Raw genomic sequence first — 12,743 nt, 5'->3', positions numbered from 1 at the left:
ATACACTTAGGGATTGTTCACATTTACTGAATATTTACAAGATTTGAACACGAAATACCACTCTAATTCTATAACTAATTATCTTACTACTTTTCTTCCATGATAAATAATTCGAGCGCTCCTGCTGTTATAGTGATGAAACAACAGAGTTTGAATCAGAATTAATGAAATAAATAAAATTGATTAGATATAATGAAATACACATGAACAAATTGATAATTGATTAAAAGTAATCTTATCAGGCTCAAGGTCTAAATCCATAGGGATATGTAATTCAATTATAAAATTTCTAGCAACATAATCGCTGGTTATGATATTTCATAATCTTAATATCTAATTCAGATTCATACACTTAGTCCACTGACAATTAAATTAAATTAAATTAAATTAGATGAAAGATAAACCCTAGATTGTGAAATTGATATGATGATTACTGAAAGAAACAACAATTTACCTCAGAAGCTGCTGAGAACCAATAATTTGTGATGAAGAACGTCAAGGCGATGTTGAGTGCGCTTCAATGGAAAACTGAGAGAGAGATGGAGAGAGAGAGAGAAAAATAGAGGGGAAGATTGGAGGCCTATTAAGAAAAACCCTAACTTGCCCCACTTATAAACGGGTCGGTTCCATCCAATTATTTAATGGGTCGAATCCATCCAATTATTTAATGGTTCGGGTCTTTATACACTTGCCTAATATTTTATTTCCGTTGTTCTTTTTTACTTGACCGGTTTTGACTTTTACACTATTTTTCACTTCTCTTTTAACCTTTTTTATTAATAATATGCAAGAAAAAATATATTCATGTAAGACTCTTTTGAATTCGTCTCTATAAGTAGTATCATAATATGTAAATTTTATAATTTTTACTTATGAAGAATTAAAATTATTAATCGTTAAAGTTTTGCATTGACAAACGTGATAAAAGAAACAGGCCAAGTAAAAAAGAACAAATGAAGTGTAAGGTAAGGAGAAAGTATATAACATCCACAAAGTATATACGGAGTAACATAACTTTTATTCATTCGGTTCCTAATTAATTTGTAAATATTATTTGAGTTTTGCGACCTATAGAGAATAAGGATATTGTACATTGGTACGTCTTAGGCTTCCATCACATACCATGTCAAGAGGATTTCCCCGTAATGCCAACAGTGAGTTTTTATTTAACTTGTTTTAGCAAGAATCCAATACTTACAACCCAGTCGAATTTCGAGAATGATCTAATTGTGTGCCCAGCTACTTAGCAATTGTGCCTTTTTGAAAAAACATATTAAGCTTAATAAAGAGAGACCATTGATGTATATAATATGATTGTGGTTCTTAACTTGTTGAGGTTTTGAATTAAGCTGTAATTTGTATAAATAAACAATTTCTCTATTTGAAGTTTTATTTTACTTGTAATATGATTGTGGTTATTAAGGTTTTAAATTAAGTTGTGTATTGTTACTTTCTCCTATGGGTGATTGAATTTTGTAATTGAAGGTTTTTTACTCGCTCCTTTTGTTTTGTAGAAATTCTCAAATTCTAAATTTTTTCACTGTAAAATAGCATACAGATAAAAAAGAAAAACATCGTAGATAAATAAAACCAATATAAATTTTCATAAAATAAAGTTGGTTTTCGAAAACAGAAAGAATGATTTTAATAAAAACTAACCGCAACACTTGACTTTTCACACTTTCACTTCATTCAATTATGGTTCGACGCGAAAGGTATTCATTACTGGGTTTGGTTTATGGGAGACACAAATGGGTGTTTACAATGACCCCGAGATATATCCGTTATGGTCTCAAGGCTTTTCGCCACCGGACCCCGAAACCTCAAATTTTCCTCAAAAAGCGTGGATTAGCCTTCAATTTTGTAAGTTTTTTGACCTTTTTTTCACCTGAAAATAAAAAGGAAAAATTGTCAAGAATATTATGACCTTTGCTCGGTATTCCGAAAATAAAACGACCTTTTAATTATTTCTTAATAAAACGACCTTTGACATGCATTTCTATATATAGGATGAAATCGGTTGGTGACCTGCTTAATAAGTTAGTGTGACACGTGTCACTTAGTGATTGATAGATTGTTTTTTTTTAATTACAACTAGCCTTTTGGCCCGTTCAACGAACGGGTTGTAGCTCATTTTATTGTTCTTGAAATGTGTTGCTTATTTGTTTTGTATGTGTCGGTGATTTTTTGTAATAATTTGCTTAATTTTCTTACTTATAATTTTCAAGTTAGGAATACATAAAGATTTTAACATTAAATAATTTGTTATTTTAACTTTTACATTAAAAGGGGTATAGAGAGGAGTACAACTTTTTTTTATAGTGAAAATGAAACACTTCATTTCGTACTCAAATTTGCAGGTTAGGAATACATAAAGACTTTAGCATTCAATAACATTTTATTTTATCTTTTACTTTGAAAGGGAGTATAAAGAGGAAATATTAATGGATGTGTTATGTGGTATATGAGTGAATTATGATGACATGTGTCATATAGGTGATTGTGGTTTGTCTTTTTAAATACTAAAGTATAGATTTTATATTAATTAAATGATATGATTTTTTTTTTTAAAAAAAGAAAAACAACTGCCCTACCCTCAACCACCACTGCAACCGAAGCCTCCACCTTCACCCCTACCATGGCCACCAACAACCGAAGCCTCCACCTTCACCCCCTCCATGTTTTTCTCTTTCTTCAAACCTTCTGTTTTCTTTTCTCTCTTTTTGTTTTTTTTTATTTTTTTAATTTTTGGTTTTGTTGGTTATTTATGTGAACTAGGGGGGCCAGGGTGTCAAAAACTTACCCGACCCGAAAGGTTTACTTGAAATCGAACTGTTTTCGAACTGGTTGGACTCGGATATATTTTATCCGAATTCGATCTGGAGTCGACTCGACGTTATCTCGAAACCGACTCCACCTGGTAATTTATGATCCAAACCCAATTTGAAATCGACTCATATTAAAACCGAAACCAATAAGACCCGATAATATAAGATCTGAATTCGATCTAGCTCGAAATGAAATCTACCTGTAACCATTTAGACCCGAAAAAATACCACTTTTTACCCGACCTTTAATTATCCGATTTAAAACTTCCTATGACCAAATTAAAACCGACACGAAATTACTCATAATTCAATTAAACCCAACTTGCTTTTAAACATATATAACTTTTTGTTCTATCTTGAAATCAAATTCTTTACCACTATACATTTGTGGTAGAGAATGGTTGATGGCTCAACCTTATAATCATATATCCTTACATTTGAGTTACGTTGTTTGATGAAGTCTTTCTTAAGTCAACATTCAAGTTGTGAATTATAGAAGTTGTAGAGAGAACAAAGAAGGGAGTCATAGAAAAAAATGATAATTGATTAATTGATACGGAGTATTATAATAAAATGGTAAAAGAATAAATAAACAAATGAATAGTAACAATTGAGATACCACAAAAGTAACGCAAAGCAATAAGAATATGTTTGAATCGAGTCAACATTATAGTAATAGTACATTGATCGATATATTAGTGAATTAATCCATGATTTTAGCACTCTAAAGTCAAAAAATCCAATACTATCATGATATACCATAAAATATACTTCCAATGGATAAAATTTGAAATTTATAATATAAATATATATGTATGATATATTAATGTAATTTGGTGTGTTATATTCACCTGATTTTGATGAATATGTATTTATTTCAGCTTAATTGAACTTCTAAATTTATATAAAACAATTCTAAATTTATTTGAATTTATATAACCGTATCTAAATTTATCTAAACTCATACTCTGTATCAATTTGAAACTATCTGAATTTATTGAAGTTAGCTGAAATTATTTGAATTTATAAGAAAATATCATAATTATATGAAATAATCTGAACATATATTAATTCATCTTAATGTATATGAAATTATTCGAACTTATCTGAATTTATTTAAACTAATGTGAATTTATCTGAACTAATATGAATTTGTATAAAATTATCTAAAATTATATGATATAATCGATCTGAACTTAGGGCTTGTTCACTTCAGATTAATTTCAGTTCAGTTCTAATCAGTTCAGCTCCTAATTTCCCAAATTTAAATTATTCGACCCAAAACCAAAACTAAAGTATTATAACTGAGAATGAGCTAATAATCGAAGCAACCACATTCAAATTTTAATCAGAACTGAAGTGATTTGAACCAAGATCTAATCAAATTCGAAATAACCCGATCCAAAGTCAAATAAATTCACTTTGACCCAAATAAACCCAATAAAATCCGGATCCGAGTTCATCTTAACTCGATATGACTCGACTTGAATTTGACTCGACTCAATTCGATTTGTATCCGACCATACTTGAACTCAACTTTAACCCGAATCTGATGAAGCTCAACCCAATTTGATTTGGTTTGTAAGATTAAAATGACCCATCATTACCCGACCCAAACGTCCCGACCCATCGTGGGTCAACCCAAACTCCATTTGGGTACCCGATTTAACACCTCTGCATGCAAATCCTTGTAAATTATGTTGTCCACTAGTCCTAGTCCATGTTTTTTTTTTGACACAATAGTTCTAGTCCATGATAATCTACATTCTACAATAATTGAGTAAGTTTTTTTGTGACTGCTTTGCTGCTTTTATTAAAGTTCCGATTTACATGCTTTGATCTCCTTGGATAACAAAAACCATGCTTTGATCTCCATTTCTTAATTATTTTTAAAATGGATGGAGCATTCAACATTTCGATTTATTAATTTGTCTCATTATATATACAAATAGTTCTTTTTTTCTAATCTATAACTATTAAAAGTTGGCAAGTTGGAAACTCCTTAGTAATAGTGTGGTGACTCTTTTGCCCCTCAAAATATTCAATTACGGTTTTACCCCTTCCCTTCTTTTTCACCTTTTGCTTTGCCCCATTATTCAGTATTCACTTTTCCTCTCAGCCATATGTTTCTCTGACCTTCATTATTCACCTTTCAGTTTTCCTCCTCTTCTCTCCTCTCTTTTCACGTTCACAAGTTTTAACCATTTGGGGAAATCCAAAGCTAGGGTTTCGACACCTTCAGCAACGATGGCGGTGAGTTTGAAACCACCGATCATCGTTGGCGCCTTCTTCCTCTGCTTCTTCGCTCTCTCTCTTTCCTCGCAGTGTGAAGTAGTTTCCTCCTGTTTCTCTATTTTCTCTCTGAAATAGGCGGAAGGAGGAAGATGGAGCAAGGTTTGCTCGATTCGAGTTTGAAGTGAATAAACTCAGGTATTATTGGATGTTCGACCTGTTTTTTTTATTTAATTTCTAGATTTTTTTTTCTGTTGTTGATGTTTGTGTTTTGTGGAATTGATGGAATTTCACTTTGATTTATTGAGAAACAAGATCAGTTGAAGTTAATGCAATTTTTTTTTTGTGAAATTCGAACAGATTTGTAGGAAGTATTATTGGCGTTTTTTTTTTGGGTTTGCAGCAAGATGACGAGACTTCTTTAATGGAAGCAAGAGGGTTTTATTTGTGCAAATTAAATTGGTTAGTGAAGTTTTCTTAATCTAGGGTTTTAAAAGGGATTTATGGGTTTTATTTTGGATTAATTTTGCCGTTTATAGGGTCAGCCTTTTGTCAATTTTTTTCAGGTATCAAGTTTCAGGAATTATGGCTCGAGTATAAGTCGGTAATCTTGATCTTCAAGTCACTGGACGCAAGCTTGAGTTAATGGTGTCCTTGGCAGGTCCTGAAAAACTGTCTTCTAGGAATTTTTTTAATAGTTTTTTAATGAATTTTGATCAAGGTCAGGGTTTATTTGGATGTGATTCTAGAATTGAGATTTTAAGTTCTGGTTGCTACTAAATTAAACTTTTTTTTTTTTTTTTTGGAATTGTTGGGATCTGAGTCATCTAGCTAGATATTGTTTTGTGTACTAAAACGTGTTTTGACTTTGGTTGTGTGTTGATTTATTGCTGAATTAGTGTAGATTTTATGCGTTTTCTATGAATTATTGATTATGATTTGGGTGGGAATTTTGGAGAATGTAGAATGGGACTTTTGATTTTAATCTTTCATTCTTTTCATCGTTTTATTTTTCAGGACGATGCGCTTCGGAAACAGTTCGAGGCTACACAAAATGACTGGTAGATATTCATCTTTTTTGAATCGTACTACAATTTTTTATGTGCTATTGGTGTGCTTATGTTGCTCAATCTTCAAGAACTGAAAATTGATGTCACATGCTTAGAGTTCAGACTCCCCACATAAAACATTCTAACTTTTATGTGTGTTGATTACTCTATTTCTATTTGAGTATATATTGTGCGATTGAACCTATAGCTTAAGTGCTTATTTTATTTAAAAACTTCTATAAATCAGAATTTTCATATAACTAACGAGGAACATTATGTTATTTCTACCAAGCATATAATCCAGGGTTGTGAAATTTTGGTGCCATGATTGATATATTATATTTGCATTGGTAATGTTCAGTTTTTGAATTGGGGTTGAAGGTTTATAGTAGGGACAACAATTTGTGGGTTTGATTGGATAATGATATTAATGCAAAGAGTGATCCTGTTTTTCAATATTGGTTGAGTTATTGTTGATGGTCTCATTTGTATTGCTGAATATTCTTGAGTAGTTATTTTTGATGGTCTCATTTGTATTGCTGAATATCAAGTAAATTATCCTTTGGAGGATAAAAAAAATTTGTTGGATCATAAGACTAGGTTTTTTGTTTCTACATGGTGATTTGGCATCTTGCTTTAAAATATTAACTTGGACACATCTCATGGCTATTCAACACCTGATGATAATCTGAAACCAATATTATGTAAGTTGAAGCTTGAATGAGTTCAATTAACTTGATAATTGTATAAAATAATTACTCTTTTTTTCGTGGCAACAATTTATATTATCTTGTACTTTCTCCTGTAATGCAAGTTTTACTGTATTGCAAGTTTTGCTTATTGGTCTTTAAGTCTGCAGTCTTTAATTCATTGGTTTTTTTTTGTAATTTACAGCAAGGGTCATCACTAAGAGAAACACCAGAAGGTCTAGGGGATTTGGGTTTGTCAACTTTGCAGATGCTGAAGCCGCAAACAGTGCATTTGTCTGCCATGGATGGCCAGGTGAGAACATGTCAAGAACCGGTTTTCTCACGCACAATAAGTAAGATTAATTAACACTAATTTAAGGCAAGCTTGAGTGCTTTGATTAATAATGGAAGGTTACAAGGGTAACAATAGCTTTGGGCTATTAATCTCACTGTAGCTTTAGGCTACAAATCTCAAAACCTCATACAGCGTAATCAATAGGTCTATGGAGATAGGAATGCTCCTACTGATGGTGAGCTTTACATTTTATTCTGGTTCAGGTAATTCAAAGTGTTGAATGACACCTTTTGTTGGATTGGTTTTCTGATTCATTGTGATTCAGGTTCAGGTAGGTTCGGATGATCTTTGTGATTCATTATAGGCTGGTTTGAAGCGTATTCAGAGTTATCTTTCCTCCATTAGAGCTGAGGTAAGTTGTTTTTCTTCTGTTTCTGTCAATGATGAACTGTAATGGTTCTAATTATTGAATTTTGTTTATATATATGTAAATTTAAATACTGAAACATAAGTTTGGGTTTTTGTATTAAAGGAATCTTTAGGGTTCTTCCACTTTTTGAACCCCTTTTGATTTCTTGATTATACATTTTTAATTTTGATTTGAATTTCTCTATTTTAATTGGTTTCTTATGGTCGTGGTCAGATGGCTTTTTGCTGCTGCTCATGGGACGACTCTGGATGTCTAACTTTTCTTACAATCCCGGAGTGATTCCTTATGGAAACCAACTGCTTGAAGAGGGAAAATTTGTGAGTCGTGAAGTAGTTTAGAACTATTTTATAAACATGTAGATTACCTAATTGATTTGTTTAATTGTGTTTTAAGTTTCTCAAATTTAATTGATTCTGGGTTTCTGATGAGTTTTGTTTTTGGTTTGCATCTTATGAGGAGCATTTCGGCTTTTTGTCTCTATACACAGCTGCTGAGTAGGTAGGCGGCTATAGCAACAATGGTGGTGGCTTCGAAAAGGGGAGAGAGAGAACGAGAGAGAAAGAGAGTGGGGACTAGGGTGAAAAATTATGTAGTAATAATCAGAATCGAACAAGTACAAGAGGAGGATAAAGCTTATGCTCGATTGTTTGAAGCTATTCAATGGTAAATCCTCAAATTTTATTTTTGTTTTTCTTCTCCTCTATATTACATTATCGTTATTGCTTGAATTGAGGCTTTCTTTGCCTTTCAATTTCACCAGTTTTAAGTTTCGTGAACTCAATTTTAGGGTTTCTTTCTTTTGACAGGGCGAATATAATATGATTTTGTGTTTCACAATTTTCTATTTTAGACTAAAGTCATTCATATAATCAAAATTTTAGGGGTTTGGAGAATGAACTTTTTTTTTCTCTCTTTGAATCACGATTATGATGTTACTGGGCTTGGGATTTTTTGAAGATGAGTCTAATTGTTGCTGCTCTAACTCAAAAGATTCTACTCCAATTTGATCTTGTGACTCGGCTTAGTCTCCAAAACCTCTGGAAAGGTATGCTTCTAAACTTAGTATTTAGAATTAATGTCTAAATTATTCGTTTCTTTCAATTCAAAATTATTCATGAATTTGTAATTTTAATGGCCAAGTATTATTAAATTATTAATGCTCATGATTAATATTTTGAAATTATTAATGGTTGTTTGGTGCATGAATAAATTTTAGATGACTTTGCTATGGTTGATTGATGTTATGGTGGTTACATGACCAAATTAAGTGTTATATTTTTTGCTCTTTTGGTTACTGATAATTGGTATTAAAAGAGGTGTTATTGTTAAATGTCCGTTTTAGAATTTTGATGATATTTGCTTGAATTTTGATCTGGGTTAGAGTTATATGATTCTATGGTGGCTGTTACTAGGCTGCATCCGAATCGTCTGGTTGCTGCTCATGTATGTTGTATGCTTTTGATGTCTGTAGTGTTTGCCGCAATTTGAGAGTTCAAAAAGTGGAACATTTATTATTGTAATATTGCATTATTGATTAGGATGCCTTAAATATGTACATTGATAGGGTTGAGATTATACCACCAATTCATGTTTTATAATTCATAATGAATTTAAAGACTTGAACGCTACTCAACATTGTTAGATTTTCAATATATAAGAGTAAGATATGAAAGGGACCATAACATTCACATGAGGGTGTTTGCAATTAGTTTAGTTTTAAAGTATTAACAATCATTGTCATGACTTGAGATGCTTTAAAGTGTAATTTGATTTTAATTTTGCAAAGTCGAATTATATTTTTAAAGTACATGTGTAATCCATTGTAAATTTGTTCTAGGCTATTTTGGTATTGCCTTTTACTTGCCTATATTAATGGGATTTTATTAGGAATTGATAATGTGATTGATTGCGTTTTCGATTTGTTTGATTTACATCTTGTACTTAATTTAATTTGTATGATAAGTTTGGAAAATATGGGGGATTATATTGAATTTTATGTGGTTGGTTTTAATATGATCTGATGGGTCTATTTGATTTATATGATTTGATGCGTTGAATGGGCCTATTTCATTATAGGATCTAATAAGGTATGTTTCCTTATATGATCTAATGGGTTTGTTTGATTTTATATAACTAGGCGGTCACGAGATGTCAAAATGGAGAAAAGAAGAGGTCAATGTTGAGAAGCTGATATTCGGTTATGTCGTGTTTGAGAAAGTGGGCTTCCATGCTTTTTTTAACTCCATTGAAGTAGAGATAATGCTTTAATGTTGTCGGCTATAATTTGTATACTTTGTTGTTTGGTTTTGTAATTATAACCATTACTGTGGTAATATTTTTAGTTAACTAACCGCATAGACCAATGTTCTTTATGAAAATGTACATGGATAAAATTCAATAGTCAATAAATTTGTAAAATATATAGGGTGAGCAAAATATATATATGAGTGAACAAATTCTTTAGATGTGTATAAAATATTTAGGGGTGAGCAAATTATTCTGTGTAGTGGTGAAGTAATTTGTATATAATTTTTAGAGGTGAGAAAATTTTGTAGGGGTGGGGACCGTAGGGTGAGTAATGAGCAAACTATTAAGAGGTGGATTGTATACTTGTACAATAACATTCGTAAAATTCCACTCACAAGGTCACGTGTAGATTGTAATATTGTATACTTCATCTATTTTTAGGAGTGTGCAAATTATTTATTGGTAAGCAAATTCTGTAAGGGCAAGTGAACTATTTAGGGGTAAGCAAGTTATTGAGGAGAGATCATTTATATTGGATTTTTAAGGGTGAGTAAATTATTTAAGGGGAGAACAAATTATTTAGGACAAAGCAATTTACTTATGGGTGAGCTAATGGTATACTTTCTCTGTTTTTTTTAGTTAATATCTTTCTATTATCACATTTGCCAACTGGTAGAGGAATAATCGGTCGTTGGACAATCACCCTCAAGCCAAACACTATTTCTACCTAAACTAACCTAAGACAAGTCTAGGGCAAGTAAAGGATCGTATCCACAGGGAATGGGTATGAGTACACCGAGAATATGAAACGGTTGTAATCTAGTTCGGTCACAAATGGGAGGTTTGATTAAATAACTACTATATGGAGACAAACACTAGGGGGAAATGGGAATCGACACCAACCAAACCAATGAATCAAAACAATAGGCAAGCATGTACACAAATTGAGTGATAGAAAGGGCACTCAACATTGTCTTCTTTCGAAGCCACCACACTAAGCATTCTTAAACCAAACTCAACTAGCAAGATAGGCCAACCAAGTCTTAACAATAGGAAGTAGACTACTAACTCGGGTTCGTCTTTCGATCGATTCGAGATAGTACTAAGGCACAAATAATTGGGATTTCTCACCTAATTATCGCAACTAAGACTACTACATCATCCAAACAAGGAACCGTAATCAAGATAGAAATTCGGTTTAATCATACAAGAAAAGGTTCACTTCTCTCGAAACTACAACACTAAGCATTCCTAAACTAAACTCGACTAACAAGATAGGCCAACCAAGTTTTAACGATGGGAAGTAGACTACTAACTCGGGTTTGTCTTTCGATCGGTTCGAGATAGTACTAAGGCACAAATAATTGGGATTTCTCTCCTAATTACCGCAACTAAGACTACTACATCATCCAAACGAGGTACCGTAATCAAGAGGAATTTAGCATAATCATACAAGAAATGGCTCACATCTAGACCTCATCTTTCAATGCAAGCATAGAAGTGAATACATGAGCAATAAGTGGCCATCCAATTACACATGCAATTAACCAATTCTTTAACAATCAATCATCAACCCAAAATGAACATGCAAACACAAACATCAATTAACCCATGGCTTGGTTGGGTCTCCACCCAACCCCTAGTTAAGAAACTACTCACTAAACATGGTGAAGAACATTCTAACAACAATATCTAAATTCAAAATTAATCTAACAAATTGAAGAGAGTAGTAAGAACAAAGTAGATTGAACATGCAACAACAATTAACCAAGATTAAGAGAGAAATCTACAATTCAAGGAATTAAAAACAGAAAATAAAGAGTAAGGGATAGAGGAAAGAGATTACTAATGAAGCTTCAAGGTTGAGAAAATGTTGAAAGGAAGAATACAAACTTCAATTAATCTACTTCAATGATAGAGTTTGAGAGAAACTAAGCTAATTAATAAGAGTTTAGAGAGTTAAGGGCCTAAGAAGACTAAAGGGAAGAAGGTGATCTTCTCCAAGGAAGAAGATCCAGAAAACTGAAGCCAAGGGTCGTATTTATACACCCCGAAATAACATTGTAAAATCCGCCCAAAAAGTCGGGTCTGCATGTAGGAGCGCCCGCTCCTACATAGAGGAGCGCCCGCTCCTCAGGCTGGAGCGCCCTCTCCTGTCTCTTGCGCGCCCTCTCCTCCTGCAGCGATTTGAGGCAGTTTGTGGAAGATCAGGGAGGAGCGCCCGCTCCTACTATGGTGCACGCCCTCTCCTAGCTGGGAATAAAGAGAGGCAGATTGTGGCGCTTGGGGTTGGAGCGCCCTCTCCTAAGGGGTTGCACGCCCTCTCCTCTTGTGCTTTGCTTCCAATATAGTTCTTCATGTTCATGCTATATGACCAATTTCTCCTTGCATCTACAAACACGAACACACACATAAAAAGGAATGGGGAAGCCAAAAGTTGTAATCATACACAAAAAGGAGTCGGAAAGGGGGGGTAAAGAGGGGAAAATGACAACAAAATTGTGCTAAAAATACCATGATAAGTGGACAAATAAAACACTTATCACCAACACATATTTTTACCGCTTAATAACTTCAATTATCAACATTGTATTTAAAATTATAAAAAGTGGGTATTAAAAAAATATACATATGTATGATTCAAACAAATCTCACGTGATTATATTTTATCGTATATATAAATCACAAAAGCGAATCAAAATGTAGTAAGTGAATATTGTATAAGTCAAAAGGTGTCAACTAAAAAAAAGGAGGAAATATAATTTTTAGGGATGATTTAATTATTTTAGGAGTTCGGTCAGGAGTTACTTGAGTAATTCGGTTAGATTTACTTAAAGAGTTCGGTCAGGGGTTACTCGGTCAGCGGTTACTTGAGGGTTTATTCAGGGGTTACTTGAAGAATTACTCAGTCCAAGTTTAGTCGGTCATGGGTTACTTAAGATAAAGGAGGAGAGGAAGGGGAGAAGGAGAAAA

The 12,743-nt window shown here is 32.9% G+C and overlaps 1 long non-coding RNA gene across 1 annotated transcript; it reads left to right on the top strand.

The window, feature by feature from the left end:
• The first annotated feature begins 7,457 nt into the window (after window positions 1-7,457).
• Window positions 7,458-8,069, top strand: LOC145581235 (uncharacterized). Its single transcript, XR_014099613.1, has 3 exons — window positions 7,458-7,505; window positions 7,737-7,840; window positions 8,011-8,069. It is a non-coding gene; the product is annotated as an uncharacterized LOC145581235 (long non-coding RNA).
• Window positions 8,070-12,743: the final 4,674 nt, after the last annotated feature.

Source organism: Chenopodium album, chromosome 2 (assembly GCF_948465745.1).
Source record: "Chenopodium album chromosome 2, dcCheAlbu1.1, whole genome shotgun sequence".
In the NCBI taxonomy this organism is placed as follows: domain Eukaryota; kingdom Viridiplantae; phylum Streptophyta; class Magnoliopsida; order Caryophyllales; family Amaranthaceae; genus Chenopodium; species Chenopodium album.
The sequence above is the reverse complement of the archived record's forward strand: the minus strand, read 5'-3'. Positions and strand labels throughout refer to the sequence as shown.